We start from the raw sequence: 15735 nt of genomic DNA, 5'->3' as shown, positions 1-15735 counted from the left end.
TTACATTCTAAGAATACCATCTATGAAAGATGATCTGGTTTACACTTCGATAGATCGTTTACATACTCTCCGGAGTAAAAAATTGAGAACGTTCTTGCTTCATAGTTCGACCAAATTTTTTTGAAGATGAGTGTACGTTTCCTGCCAGTCGTCCCCATTTCAGTTGCAGCATGGAAATAAGTTCACTCACAAACAGCCGCAGAATTGAATGTATCCGCAACCTCTATTGTTCAAAAACAGAATCTCCTCTCGCGTTGTTGTTACTTTTAATTGGGAATTATTTACAGCCACATGGTACTAAATTCACCGCAGGTAAGAGTTTTTCCTGCTTCAGAAATGAGTTACAGCAGCACAGCATAGCTGAAGCGTGGTAAAGTTATAGCAATTCTTCCTGTTACACAGCGTGTCTGTCACCGCCAACGAAAATAGTGTTAGCAGAAATTGGCGATGGTCGTCGTTAGATATGTAAATCAAGTCAACACAATCCGTATTAGCACGTGTGATGTGCATATTTACGACAGCTTTTGTGATCAAGATAAAAAAAATTCTCCTGAGAGGCATTCCAGAAAATGTCTGTTTGGTATTTCTTAGTTTTCAACTGTGTAGTACGTAAACTGAATATTATAGTTCCAGCATTCCAAATTCATCAGTATTCACTGCAGCTCTGCTTCATACGTTCGATCATGTAGGTGCAATGTGACAGAACTAATGAAATATTCCTCACAGCCAAAATTGCTCTGCGTCAGTTTCATCTGAAAAATAATATCTCTAATTCTTCTGTACTGTTTGTAATTAATACTTACGATACTTAAATTGCACTAGTGAAGGAGAACATGAAGTGTGTAACATTACAATCTACTTGCGCTTTCTGTTGTATTTCAAGGACGAAAATTACTGAATTGCTGTATATTAAAACAAAGATAAATACATCATTATATATTGATTATTAATTGGAAACATGAGCCATTATATTATTCTCATTGAAGTAAATAAAAAAACCTGAGGTACGTGAAAATATTGTTTTAGATTAAACTTCCGATATAATGACACACATGATTACCAATTCCTTTTTCTTTCAACATACAGTTCTTTATACTTTTCTAGGTTTTTATCAGGTGCCGAAGACAAAAGTACAGACCCAGTTACAATTACCATATATTTATTTTTTCCACAAACAATCCTTTCATTATGTCGTCCGTGAGTAGTAGGACTCTGTGAGGAGTGAAATTTCCGATTACAAATAATAGTTTACGCTGTCTAATATTCTGCCCCCTCTTGTCTGTTCGCCTTCGTTTGTGTGCCAGACTTTGAGAGTAATACATTTTTCTTTCTGATGCTACACTATGACATGGAAAACATTTCACTGATGAGTGCACTCTTTCTATTTTCTTATGTCTTCCATGTTACGGCATCTTCTGTAATATTAGTTCGAAAGCAACGAAGTTCTGTTGTTGTCAGTTCAATTTTGATTTATAACATGTTTGTCACTTTCTGACACTCTTCGTTATGTGCTACTTTCATTATTTGTTTATCACCACCCACATTCTGTCCTTACGGGTTTCTGCAGTCCATTAAATATGTTTTCTGAATCCTCCTTCCTCTCAGCCGGGAAAGCTGTATGATAAGCGAAGAGCACATTGTTACCTCCTCCATAGCGTCCCATTTTTTTAAAAAATCGTAGCTTGTTCTACACTGAAGCGACACAGAAATACGTATAGGCATATGTATTCAAATAGAGAGGTATGGAAACAGGCAGAATATGGCGCTGCGCTCGGCAACGGCTATATAAGACAAGTGTCTGTATCGGCAGCTCGTGGTCTAGTGGTTTGCAGTCGGCTCACAGCCGTGCTAGCGTGCGGAGCTGCTCCGCGCGCCGTCCGACGCTCCGCTCCCGGCGGTGTTTACTTCCGCGTAGCGGTGTTTGTGTCTATCGAGTACAGTACTAACCATGGCGCACTCGTACCGATCAAAGTAACGTTTCAGGCCGAACATCCACGACCCAGAGCTTTCGAAGTCGAACAGTTCATCCGAGAGGAACTACGTTTGAACCACCAGGACGTAATCGGCATACACTTTTCCATCAGTGGAAGTGTTGTCTACATCAAGATGTCGACGGAGGAAATTTGCACCGACATAATTCACCGTCATGCCATTGGACTAAAATTTAAACACTCTGATGGACATATGGGTGCTGTGACAGTCCCCCATGCTGGATTCGGTCTCCGGACGTTGCGGGTGTTTAAGCTCCCGTTCGATGTGCCTCAGGATGTGGTCATTGCCGCTTTCCAACCATATGGCACCGTCTTGGGTCACGTCACGGAGAAGTGGCAAACATTTACCACCTACTAAATGGCGTCCGGCAAATAAAAATTGAGCTGACGAAACATGTCCCATCGTACCTGCTGATTGGCGGTGTGAGGCCCATCGTCATGTACGATGGACAGCCACGAACGTGCGCAGGATGTGGCCAGGAGGGACATGTACGTTCCGAATGCTCACACCGCCGTTTAATACAGACGCCGTTACGTGAAGAGACCCAGGCTTCGACGGTCACGTCCTTACCCATCACCTACGCCAAGATTGCACAGGATCCCGTCGTGCCACTCCCGATCGCGCCAGCAGCATCGGCAACGCCACCCGCCGCAGCACAACGCGCCGACGACACAAGCGCGGCGTCGCCTACAGTGCACGCTTCAAGACCGTCCGGGTTGCTGACCGAAACCGATGTTCCAGTTGGAACCATGGACGTCGACCTCGGTGTCGTGCCGACGTCTGCCTTTGTCCAGACAGGTTCGGCGTCAGAAGACGGGGACCACATTCTGATGCAGAAGGCCACATCAGAAAACAGCGGTCGCCTCGCAAACACAGGAAACGACGACGAACGCCTTCCGATGACGCCCTTTCTCAGACGGCCCCGCGAGATGTCGACCTGATGTCTGACGGTGATCTCCCACATTGCGTCCAGTCACGCGATGTGGCAGCAACAGGCGCCCCTCCTGTGACGCCTCCTCTCCCAGCCTGGGACGTGTCCTCGCCGTTGTCAACGAATGATGACGGCGGTCCCCCTGCTACTCATGTTGCGGAATCCACAACACCCGTTCCGGAAGTACGAGACCGTCACATGTTGACATCGTCAGCTTCCTGGGCCGATGACGTTGAAGAAGAAGTGGAACAGACTGCCAGCGTGTCTGCACGGGGCTGGCGCCCCGCCAGTAATTATCACCACTGCGGCACCACCGGCGGGTCTCCACCTGCCGGCTACTTCTACCGCACGTTTGGCAAATACTGAGGATGGCCGTACACATCAATATCGTATCGCCACGACGAATCTTGCCACCATTCGTGCCCCCCATAAACTGGCAATGTTCCGAGACACTATTTACTCTGCGGATGTTGATATAGCACTCTTACAAGAGGTGTTTGTGGCTCTTCCTAGTTCCCACCGGATACAACGCACATGTTTCCCCCGCATCTGACACCGGTAGCGGCGTCGCCATTCTGCTAGCGACTGACTCCCTGCAGAGGACGTCATCTACCTCCCCACTGCGCGAGGTATGGCCCTCACATTGTTCGGCGTGCGTATTATTAATATCTACGCTCCGTCCGGAAGTGGCCGCCGTCATGACCGACAAACTTTTTTTGCCGAAAGCGTCACACCCCTCTTCACAGGTCCGCAGGACGATTTGGTACTCGGTAAGGATTTTAACTCGACGCAAGAGCCTGCGGACCAACTCCTGCGACATTCACCTTGTGCATCTCTCTCAGTGGTCATCGACCGTCTACGACTTGTTGACACTTGGAAGAAGCTCCACGGAATTCAACCGGGCTATACATTCTACACCTCTCACTCGTCAAGCCGCATAGATCGCATCTACGTTACTCGCTCCCTTGCTGATGGCACACGTCATGCGGAAGTCTGGCCTTTGGCCTTTTCAGACCATGATGCGTAACTCTGTGACGTCACTCTCGCCCGACAGCGAGTGTGGCATAATCGTGGTCTGTGGAAACTCAATGTCGCTCACCTGACCTCCTCAGACTGTCGCCGTATGGTCGAAGAAGCGTGGGCACGCTGCCTCCATCGTCGAGAAGCCTATGACTCCACCTTATCATGGTGGCTCTCCTGTGCAAAGCCGACCCTCAGGTTGGTTGGTTGGTTTTGGGGAAGGAGACCAGACAGCGTGGTCATCGGTCTCATCGGATTAGAGAAGGATGGGGAAGGAAGTCGGCCGTGCCCTTTCAGAGGAACCATCCCGGCATTTGCCTGGAGTGATTTAGGGAAATCACGGAAAACCTAAATCAGGATGGCCGGACGCGGGATTGAACCGTCGTCCTCCCGAATGCGAGTCCAGTGCCGAACCACTGCGCCACCTCGCTCGGTCCGACCCTCAGGAAGACACTGATGAGTTATGGGAAGGAATTTAAGGCGTGGCAAACTAATACCCTGCAATTCTACTACACCATACTACGCGACTGTGCGACGATGCCTTTCTCGCCAGCCCGGCAGTCGATGGTCCATCGCACGAAGGCACAGACCTCCTTGATCATGCGGCGTTACTTGGAAGGAACTGTAGTCCGTTCTCGAGCTTCTAATCGTATCCCTCAAGAACGTCCGTCGGTGTACCACCTCCTTCAGGAACGACAACGACGACGACGAGCTCTGATCCAAGTACTCACTGATGTGGAAGGGCGCCGGCACGACACCCAACAAAGCATCGGTCGTGCTCTCCATGCTCATTTTGCCGGGCTATACGCAGCCATACCGGATTCTGCAGCACTGATCACAGAAGTCGCTCAGCTTACTACGAACACTCTTCCGGAGAATGCAGTGCATGACCTCCAAGACGACGTAACCACAGATGAAGTGGTAGATGCTATCAAGGCGGGTTCCGATAACAGATCTCCTGGACCTGGTGGTATACCCATCGAATTTTATAAAAGTTTTCACTATTTGTTGGCTTCCACGTGGACGGCAATCGCACAAGAGCTGATGTCACCGATGACAGGGGTCCCGAGAGCCTTTGTAGATGGCATTATTATCCCCGTACATAAACCGAGGGTTCAGGACTATCGACCAATTACTTTGCTCAACAGCGACATGAAAACATTCACACGGTTATTGGCATCGTGACTCAAGAAGGTCGCACGTTACGTCACATCCTGCGACCAGACTCCCCTAGGAGGCGACAACATCCGTACGGCCCTTTGCCGTTACAGAGACACGATAGCATTGGCGCAGTATCAAAGTCTCCCTGGCGCCTTGGTTTCACTGGACTTTAGCCAAGCTTTCGACCGTGTTGACCACTTCTATTTACGGACAGTTCTTCAGCATATGGGATTTCCTGGCGATATTGTCACAGTCGTTATGTGCCTGTTGAGTAGTGCAACCTCTAAAATCATGTACAATGGTCGCCTCACACCGCCCCTGGTCATCACACGATCTGTACGACAAGGCTGCCCTCTTTCCACGATTTTGTATGCTTTCGCCTTGGAACCCCTGCTCCAGGGCATGCGCCAACGTTTGGAGGGTATGGCTGTGCACGGCCACCGTTTTTGTTGCACAGCCTACGCATACGACATAGTACTATATCTGCGCAGTGAAGATGAAGTACGAGCAGCACTGACATGGGTGGCGACTTGCGGCGAAGCGTCGGGGAGCTGCCTAAACGTGTCAAAATCCAAGGTCCTGCTCATTGGTGAGGGCTTGCCGGAGAGATGCGTTGCCCCCCTTAGTGTCGCCGCCACCATATGATGTCTTTGACTTGATTTCGCAGCAGATCTGCGCCGCTCAGCGACTATCAATGGTAGACGCTTGCCACAGACAATCAGAGCAAATCTCGTAGATCACCGGCTACGAGCTCTGGACGTTATCCAACGCGCGCAATACGTGAACATGTATCATGCTTCCCGTATACCACACGAGGCTCAAGTACTACCAGTCCCAAATCTCCTGGCCCGACGGCTGTTGATGGCTTTCGGCTCCTTCGTCAGCTCGGGGATGTTATTCAAGGTGCAATATGAATCCCTTGCACTGCCACGAGATCGTGGCGGGGTGGGACTCATCCACGTGCCGACTCGTGTCAAGGCACTTTACGTCAGCTCCCAACTAAAACTTTGGCATCGTTGCCCGCAGAGCCTTACTAGCCTCCTGCTTCACAACTTTGCGCCGGCCTCCTTGTCCGCCCCAGTACTGGTATCGACCATTCCAACCCCCTTTTATTGCATCCAACGATTTTTCCTGGAATTCAGTTATGTCTACCGGTCCTTACCACTTACACGTTTGTACCTCACGAAAACAGTCTCCGAATTGTTACAACAGTGCCGCCCGTCCAACCCCATCGACCGTAAGTATCCACAGTACGTGTGGCGACACATATGGAAGGCGATCCATGCGCGTTTTCTCGAATCAGACGTTCAATCAGCGTGGTACATCACCGTGAATGGCAAACAAGTTAACCGTTATCGTCTGCACCGCATCCATCTCGCCGATTCATCCCTCTGCACCCACTGTGGAGTGAATGACACGGATGTCCACCGGTTCCACTGTGGCACAGCGTTCGACATCTGGACACTTGCGCGGCGAATTTTGGCGTTTCTTACTCGACAGACACCAGCTCAGATCGACGTCCACATGCTTTTGTACCCCGATAAGACTTTCTACCCCTCCGCCAAAACTCACTACGTGAATTGGATCTGTGGCCACACGATCCGCTATCTTTTTACTTCTGGCGACAAGTCTATGCTACGATCTTGGACTTATCTCAACGAACGACCCTGCGCCCTGATAAGCAATATTTTTCCAATTTCTTACGGAGCACCTTCGGTGACTCACCTCGTAGCTGGAACGTCCAAGCCCTGAGAAGCTGAAAACTGTATTAACCGATCCGAACTGAATAGATCTGCTACCCAGAACCCACGTCTACGCAACAAGAAGACACGTTTGGACGAGCTGGCCTGCTATAGGCGGAGACACTTCACGCGCTCCTGTAAGAACTGGTCTTTAACTACAAGTCGCACGACGACTTATATATATATATATATATATATATATATATATATATATATATATATATATAAACTTTTCCTTATTTATTCCTCATAATTTCTTCTTAAAGGAAAATGAAATTTGATTTTGGCTTTGAGAAACATTTTTTTTTGTTCGCAAAGATTGCTTCAGAGCAGATGGCAACAAACAAAAATAAGTTTCGTAAGCAGATGACGCTGTACGTCATCAGCAAGCACAGACCTGGTTCAGCTCGCCACTGTGTGTATGAACTGACACCCACGCCATCTGGTAGGTACGCATCGAAAGGAGCACTCGGTAGACCCCGCAGTTGATACCGATGCCCGTCCTGGAGTTGGTTAACACCTGTGCTAAACAAGAAGATCATCTTCCAGGAATAATTACTGTTTTTAAGAGCAATGTTGTACTTCCTTCCCCATATTATTGCACTACCGTCACATTGATGTTTTCTGTCGTTCCTTCTTTGCAGCCATATTATTACTTTATTACTAATATCTTTTTGGAAATGTAGACCAACTAAATTAAAAGCTGTTTGTTTTTATCCCATACGGCTTTCGCTTCCTTTCATTAACGAAGCATCCTTAGTGGCCCGTAATAATTGTTTTTGTATACATGTAACATTAGACATATCCTGTCTAATGTTTCAGATAAATTACTATATTACTATTTTTCGTTATTTTCTCGTTGTTACGGAAAAAAGAGCCTAGCGTTGCTACCTCTGGATCACGCGGACACGGGTTCGATTCCCGGCCGAGTTCACAATTTTCTCTGCCCGGGGACCGGGTGTTTGTGTTGTCCTCCTCGTCATCATCATCATTCGTGTCAGTGGCTACATTGGCTTGTGAAGAAAAATTGGACTGCGAAAAAATTGGGATTTTGTACGGGCGCTGATGACCGCGCAGGTGAGCGCTACATCATCATCAGCAAGTGTCTGGCGCAGTTGTTAGACCGGTCACTGCTGCTACAGTGGCAGGTTATCAAGATGAAAGTGAGTTTGAACGTCGTGTTATTGTCGGCGCACGAGCGACGGGACACAGGATCTCCGATGTAGCGATGAAATGGTTATTTTACCGTACTACCATTTTATGAGTGTACAGTGAATATCAGGAAAAATATCAAATCTCCGACATTGCGGCGGCCGGGAAAAGATCCTGCAAGGACGTGACCAACGATGACTGAAGAGAATCGTTCAACGTGGCAGAAGTGCAACCCTTCCGCAAATTGCTGCAGGTCTCATGACTGGGCCATCAACAAGTGTCAGCGTTCAATCCATTCAACGAAAAATCATTGAGATGGGCTTTCGGAACCGAAGGCCCACTCGTGTACCCTTACGACTGCACGACATAGAGCTTTACGCCTCGCCTGGGCCCGTCAACACCGACATTGGACTGTTGATGACAGGAAACATGTTGCCTGGTCGGACGAGTCTCGTTTCAAATTGTATCGAGCAGTTGGACGTGCACGGGTATGGAGTCAACCGCATACATCCATTGACCCTTCATGTCAGCGGGGAATGTTCAAGCTGGTGGAAGCTCTGTAATGGTGTGGAACGTGTGCAGTTGGAGTGATACGGGTCCCCTGATACATCTAGATACGACTCTGACAGGTGACACATACTTGCATTCCGACGGACTTGGGCAATTCCAGCTGGACAGTGCGACTCCCCACACGTCCGGAATTGCTACAGATTGGCTCCAGGAACTCTCTTCTGAGGTCAAATACTTCCGCTGGCCACCAAACTCCCCAGACTTGAACATTATCGAGCATATCTGGGATGTCTTGCAACATGCTGTTCAGAAGGGATCTCCCCCCACGTACTCTTACGGATCTGTGGATAACCCAGCAGGATTCATGATGTAAATTCCCTCCAGCACTACTTCAGATATTAGTCGAGTCAATGCCACGTCGTGTTGCGGAACTTCTGCGTGTTCGTGGTTGCTGTACACAATAGTAGGCGGGTGTACCAGTTATTGTCGTTCCTCAGTGTTCGTGGATATTCTAAATTATACGATTGTTTCTACATTTTAACAGTTTCTTTCCGCCATCAGCTGATCTGTAATTTTACACTTGAACTATCAGAACAGCAACAGTTAACACCGCACTAGAGAACTAGTAACTCCATCTTCGTAAGAGACTGTTTCATGTGGAACGAGAGTGCTTACCGAGCTACGAATTTTTTACGAATTTTTGAAAATGCATTTCTAATAAAACAGTTACTCTTATGTTAAATGTGGACATGACGTAGTTTAACTGAAAGATAGATGAGTGTAGTGCATGCTTTTGTTATTTTTTATGATACGTAAACTGCTGCCTAAGATTTCCAGAGATAGATTCAATGTAATGCATGATTGAATAGTTTGCAGTATAGTAATCAGGGGAAAGAAATACAGTAGAAGAAGAATGGGTAGCTTTGAGGAATGAAATAATGAAGGCAGCAGAGGATCAAGTAGGTAAAAAGACGAGGGCTAGTAGAAATCCTTGGGTAACAGAAGAGATACTGAATTTACTTGATGAAAGGAGAAAATACAAAAATGCAGTAAGTGAAGCAGGCAAAAAGGAGTACAAACGTCTCAAAAATAGAATCGACAGGAAGTGCAAAATGGCTAAGCAGGGATGGCTAGAGGACAAATGTAAGATGTAGAGGCTTATCTCACTAGGGGTAAGATAGATACTGCCTACAGGAAAATTAAAGAGACCTTTGGAGAAAAGAGAACCACTTGCATGAATATCAAGAGCTCAGATGGAAACCCAGTTCTAAGCAAAGAAGGGAAAGCAGAAAGGTGGAAGGAGTATATAGAGGGTCTATACAGGGGCGATGTTCTTGAAGACAATATTATGGAAATGGAAGAGAAGGTAGATGAAGATGAAATGGGAGATATGATACTGCGTGAAGAGTTTGACAGAGCACTGAAAGACCTAAGTCGAAACAAAGCCCCGGGAGTAGACAACATTCCATTAGAACTACTGACAGCCTTGGGGGAGCCAGGCCTAACAAAACTCTACTATCTGGTGAGTAAGATGTATGAGACAGGCGAAATTCCCTCAGACTTCAAGAAGAATGTAGTAATTCCAATCCCAAAGAAAGCAGGTGTTGACAGATGTGAAATAAGTCACAGCTGCAAAATACTAACACGAATTCTTTACAGACGAATGGAAAAACTGGTAGAAGCTGGCCTCGGGGAAGATCAGTTTGGATTCCGTAGAAATGTTGGAACACGTGAGGCAATACTGACCCTACGACTTATCTTAGAAGCTAGATTAAGGAAAGGCAAACCTACATTTCTAACATTTGTAGACTTAGAGAAAGCGTTTGATAATGTTGACTGGAATACTCTCTTTCAAATTCTGAAGGTGGCAGGGGTAAAATACAGGGAGCGAAAGGCTATTTACAATTTGTACAGAAACCAGATGGCAGTTATAAGAGTCGAGGGGCATGAAAGGGAAGCAGTGGTTGGGAAGGGAGTGAGACAGGGTTGTAGGCTCTCCCCGATGCTATTCAATCTGTATATTGAGCAAGCAGTAAAGGAAACAAAAGAAAAATTCGGAGTAGGTATTAAAATCCATGGAGGAGAAATAAAAACTTTGAGGTTTGCCGATGACATTGTAATTCTGTCAGAGACAGCAAAGAACTTGGAAGAGCAGTTGAACGGAATGGACAGTATCTTGAAAGGAGGGTATAAGATGAGCATCAACAAAAGCAAAACGAGGATAACGGAATGTAGTCGAATTAGGTCGGGTGTTGCTGAGGGAATTAGATTAGGAAATGAGACACTTAATGTAGTAAAGGAGTTTTGCTATTTGGGGAGCAAAATAACTGATGATGGTCGAAGTAGAGAGGATATAAAATGTAGACTGGCAATGGCAAGGAAAGTGTTTCTGAAGAAGAGAAATTTGTTAACATCGAGTATAGATTTAAGTGTCAGGAAGTCATTTCTGAAAGTATTTGTATGGAGTGTAGCCATGTATGGAAGTGAAGCATGGACGATAAATAGTTTGGACAAGAAAAGAATAGAAGCTTTTGAAATGTGGTGCTACAGAAGAATGCTGAAGATTAGATGGGTAGATCACATAACTAATGAGGAGGTATTGAACAGAAATGGGGAGAAGAGCAGTTTGTGGCACAACTTGACTAGAAGAAGGGATCGGTTAGTAGGACATGTTCTGAGGCATCAAGGGATCACCAATTTGGTACTGGAGGACAGCGTGGAGGGTAAAAATCGTAGAGGGAGACCAAGAGATGAATACGCTGAGCAGATTCAGACGGATGTAGGCTGCAGTAGGTACTGGGAGATGAAGAAACTTGCACAGGATAGAGTAGCATGGAGAGCTGCATCAAACCAGTCTCAGGACTGAAGACAACAACAACAACAACAACAACAACAACGACATAGTAATCAGCCAGGAAAAGATTTACCAGTCTGTTAATTATTTGATTTATGACGCATTTGTTTTTGGATGACTGGGTCACTCTGTATATTCATTAACACTGTGACACTCAATTCGCCATGTTCCTTGAGATATTGATGGCGGAGGGAGGAAAGGTTTACAGTTGTCGGCATCCGGAAAGCGTTCTGTACCGTTCCGCATGATAATTAGCGAACAGAAAATATGGTGATGCTGCGATTGAACTGAAGACTTGTTAGGAAACAGATCTCAATACGTTGTCCTCAATGCGCAGACGCCATGAGAAGTGAAACTTCATGGAACAGTAACTATTCAGGATATTCGTGAATGACCTAGTAGGTAACGTCAACAGATAATGGTTTCATTATTAGAAAAAATGTTGTAATATACAGATTTTTTGCAGCCACATAAACTAGCAGTTAATCCTCAGCATGCAGTGCTCACAGAGAGACTACAAGATCCGATATTATTTGTTAAGCCATCGACTGGGGCCTGTTAAATATCGTGCCGTATATTGAACGTCTTAGGGTGGAACAACCAAACATTTTTTGCTGTTAGGAAGGCAGATTGCAGGTTTAGGTTTTAGCTCAACAGGGTACAAAGATTAACAGTAGGGGGCAAAACGATAGATTTGTAGGAAATCCGAAGACGTTCACCGTTTTAACTTGTTTCTTAGCACACATTTCGTCTTCTAAATCGTCTTATCAGCTTGTAAACACACTTGTCTCACAGAACGTTAGACCCGGCGCTAAAGCCCATGCTGCCCTCCTCACAGGGCCTCCAAAATGATCATTATCGTCAACTGACTACAGTGCCGACAGGCGCGGACCCAGGGTGCGGTTCTTGAGAGGGGTGGGGGTGGCTGGGGGAGGTGTGTCACACATTGTTACTGTCTCTTCCGCCCTCCCACATATATTACGTACTACTGATGAAGACACTTTTAAAAATACTAAGCTGTTTAGTCCGGGCGGGGACTACTCAAGAGGATGTCGTTATCAGGAGAAAGAAAACTGGCGTTCTACGGATCGGTGCGTGGAATGTCAGATCCCTTAATCGGGCAGGTAGGTTAGGAAATTTAAAAAGGGAAATGGATAGGTTAAAGTTAGATATAGTGGGAATTAGTGAAGTTCGGTGGCAGGAGGAGCAAGACTTTTGGTCACGTGATTACAGGGTTATAAATACAAAATCAAATAGGGGTAATGCAGGAGTAGGTTTAATAACGAATAAAAAAATAGGAGTGCGGGTTAGCTACTACAAACAGCATAGTGAACGCATTATTGTGGCCAAGATAGACACAAAGCCCATGCCTACTACAGTAGTACAAGTTTATATGCCAACTAGCTCTGCAGATGATGAAGAAATTGATGAAATGTATGACGAGATAAAAGAAATTATTCAGGTAGTGCAGGGAGACGAAAATTTAATAGTCATGGGTGACTGGAATTCGAGTGTAGGAAAAGGGAGAGAAGGAAACATAGTAGGTGAATATGGATTGGGGCTAAGAAATGAAAGAGGAAGCCGCCTGGTAGAATTTTGCACAGAGCACAACTTAATCATAGCTAACACTTGGTTTAAGAATCATGAAAGAAGGTTGTATACATGGAAGAACCCTGGAGATACTAAAAGGTATCAGATAGATTATATAATGGTAAGACAGAGATTTAGGAACCAGGTTTTAAATTGTAAGACATTTCCAGGGGCAGATGTGGACTCTGACCACAATCTATTGGTTATGACCTGTAGATTAAAACTGAAGAAACTGCAAAAAGGTGGGAATTTAAGAAGATGGGACCTGGATAAACTGAAAGAACCAGAGGTTGTACAGAGTTTCAGGAAGAGCATAAGGGAACAATTGACAGGAATGGGGGAAAGAAATACAGTAGAAGAAGAATGGGTAGCTCTGGGGGATGAAGTAGTGAAGGCAGCAGAGGATCAAGTAGGTAAAAAGACGAGGGCTAATAGAAATCCTTGGGTAACAGAAGAAATATTGAATTTAATTGATGAAAGGAGAAAATATAAAAATGCAGTAAATGAAGCAGGGAAAAAGAAATACAAACGTCTCAAAAATGAAATCGATAGGAAGTGCAAAATGGCTAAGCAGGGATGGCTAGAGGACAAATGTAAGGATGTAGAGGGTTATCTCACTAGGGGTAAGATAGATACTGCCTACAGGAAAATTAAAGAGACCTTTGGAGATAAGAGAACCACTTGTATGAACATCAAGAGCTCAGATGGAAACTCAGTTCTAAGCAAAGAACGGAAAGCAGAAAGGTGGAAGGAGTATATAGAGGGTCTATACAAGGGCGATGTACTTAAGGACAATATTATGGAAATGGAAGAGGATGTAGATGAAGATGAAATGGGAGATACGATACTGTGTGAAGAGTTTGATAGAGCACTGAAAGACCTGAGTCGAAACAAGGCCCCCGGAGTACACAACATTTCATTGGAACTACTGACGGCCTTGGGAGAGCCAGTCCTGACAAAACTCTACCATCTGGTGAGCAAGATGTAGGAAACAGGCGAAATACCCACAGACTTCAAGAAGAATATAATAATTCCAATCCCAAAGAAAGCAGGTGTTGACAGATGTGAAAATTACCGAACTATCAGTTTAATAAGCCACAGCTGCAAAATACTAACACGAATTCTTTACAGACGAATGGAAAAATTAGTAGAAGCCGACCTCGGGGAAGAGCAGTTTGGATTCCGTAGAAATACTGAAACATGTGAGGCAATACTGACCTTACGACTTATCTTAGAAGAAAGATTAAGGAAAGGCAAACCTACATTTCTAGCATTTGGAGACTTGGAGAAAGCTTTTGACAATGTTGACTGGAATACTCCCTTTCAAATTCTAAAGGTGGCCGGGGTAAAATACAGGGAGCGAAAGGCTATTTACAATTTGTACAGAAACCAGATGGCAGTTATAAGAGTCGGGGGACATGAAAAGGAAGCAGTGGTTGGGAGGGGAGTAAGACAGGGTTGTAGCCTCTCCCCGATGTTATTCAATCTGTATATTGAGCAAGCAGTAAAGGAAACAAAAGAAAAATTCGGAGTAGGTATTAAAATCCATGGAGAAGAAATAAAAACTTTGAGGTTCGCCGATGACATTGTAATTCTGTCAGAGACAGCAAAGGACTTGGAAGAGCAGTTGAATGGAATGGACAGTGTCTTGAAAGGAGGACATAAGATGAACATCAACAAAAGCAAAACGAGGATAATGGAATGTAGTGGATTTAAGTCGGGTGATGCTGAGGGAATTAGATTAGGAAATGACACACTTAAAGTAGTAAAGGAGTTTTGCTATTTGGGGAGCAAAATAACTGATGATGGTCGAAGTAGAGTGGATATAAAATGTAGACTGGCAATGGCAAGGAAAGTGTTTCTGAAGAAGAGAAATTTGTTAACATCGAGTATAGATTTAAGTGTCAGGAAGTCATTTCTGAAAGTATTTGTATGGAGCGTAGCCATGTATGGAAGTGAAACATGGACGATAAATTGTTTGGACAAGAAGAGAATAGAAGCTTTCGAAATGTGGTGCTACAGAAGAATGGTGAAGATTAGAAGGGTAGATCACATAACTAATGAGGAAGTATTGAATAGGATTGGGGAGAAGAGAAGTTTGTGGCACAACTTGACTAGAAGAAGGGATCGGTTAGTAGGACATGTTCTGAGGCATCAAGGGATCATCAATTTAGTATTGGAGGGCAGCGTGGATGGTAAAAATCGTAGAGGGAGACCAAGAGATGAATACACTAAGCAGATTCAGACGGATGTAGGTTGCAGTAGGTACTGGGAGATGAAGAAGCTTGCACAGGATAGAGTAGCATGGAGATCTGCATCAAACCAGTCTCAGGACTGAAGACCACAACAACAACAACAAGCTGTTTAGTTACAACAAAATATAGAAGACGTTTCCATATAATAATAACTTGTTTAGATTATCCCTTTGACCAATGCATTAGTATGGCTTCTGACACCCATTCCTCCAGATGTCAGATACTCCGGTCTGGACCAAACGTTGTATGCTGATAGAGTATCAACCAAAACTCCGATTTAGTTCGTGCTATGTGCTGTTGTCGTGCAGAACGGGCGTAAACGTTAATTAAAAGCAATACCAGAACACAGGAGAAGCTTATCTGTGATTTATATTGTTTGAGGTTTCCGTCGGTGAGTTGGTAGAGCCCTAGATCGCTACAGAAAGGGTCCGGTGTTCAAATCCAATAAACGAAATTTTTTTACTGCGCATTATGTGATAAAGTGTTATGTGGGACAGCATATTCCTGACATGTAAGAAGACTTTTCGG

At 45.1% G+C, this 15735-nt stretch overlaps 1 protein-coding gene across 1 annotated transcript in view; it reads left to right on the top strand.

Moving 5' to 3' along the window:
* LOC124613545 (mucin-17-like) overlaps positions 1–15735 on the top strand; it is a 412749-nt gene that overhangs the window by 363228 nt on the left and 33786 nt on the right. The window lies entirely within an intron of this gene.

The sequence above is a fragment of the Schistocerca americana genome, chromosome 4, assembly GCF_021461395.2.
Source record: "Schistocerca americana isolate TAMUIC-IGC-003095 chromosome 4, iqSchAmer2.1, whole genome shotgun sequence".
Lineage (NCBI taxonomy): Eukaryota > Metazoa > Arthropoda > Insecta > Orthoptera > Acrididae > Schistocerca > Schistocerca americana.
The sequence above is the reverse complement of the archived record's forward strand: the minus strand, read 5'-3'. Positions and strand labels throughout refer to the sequence as shown.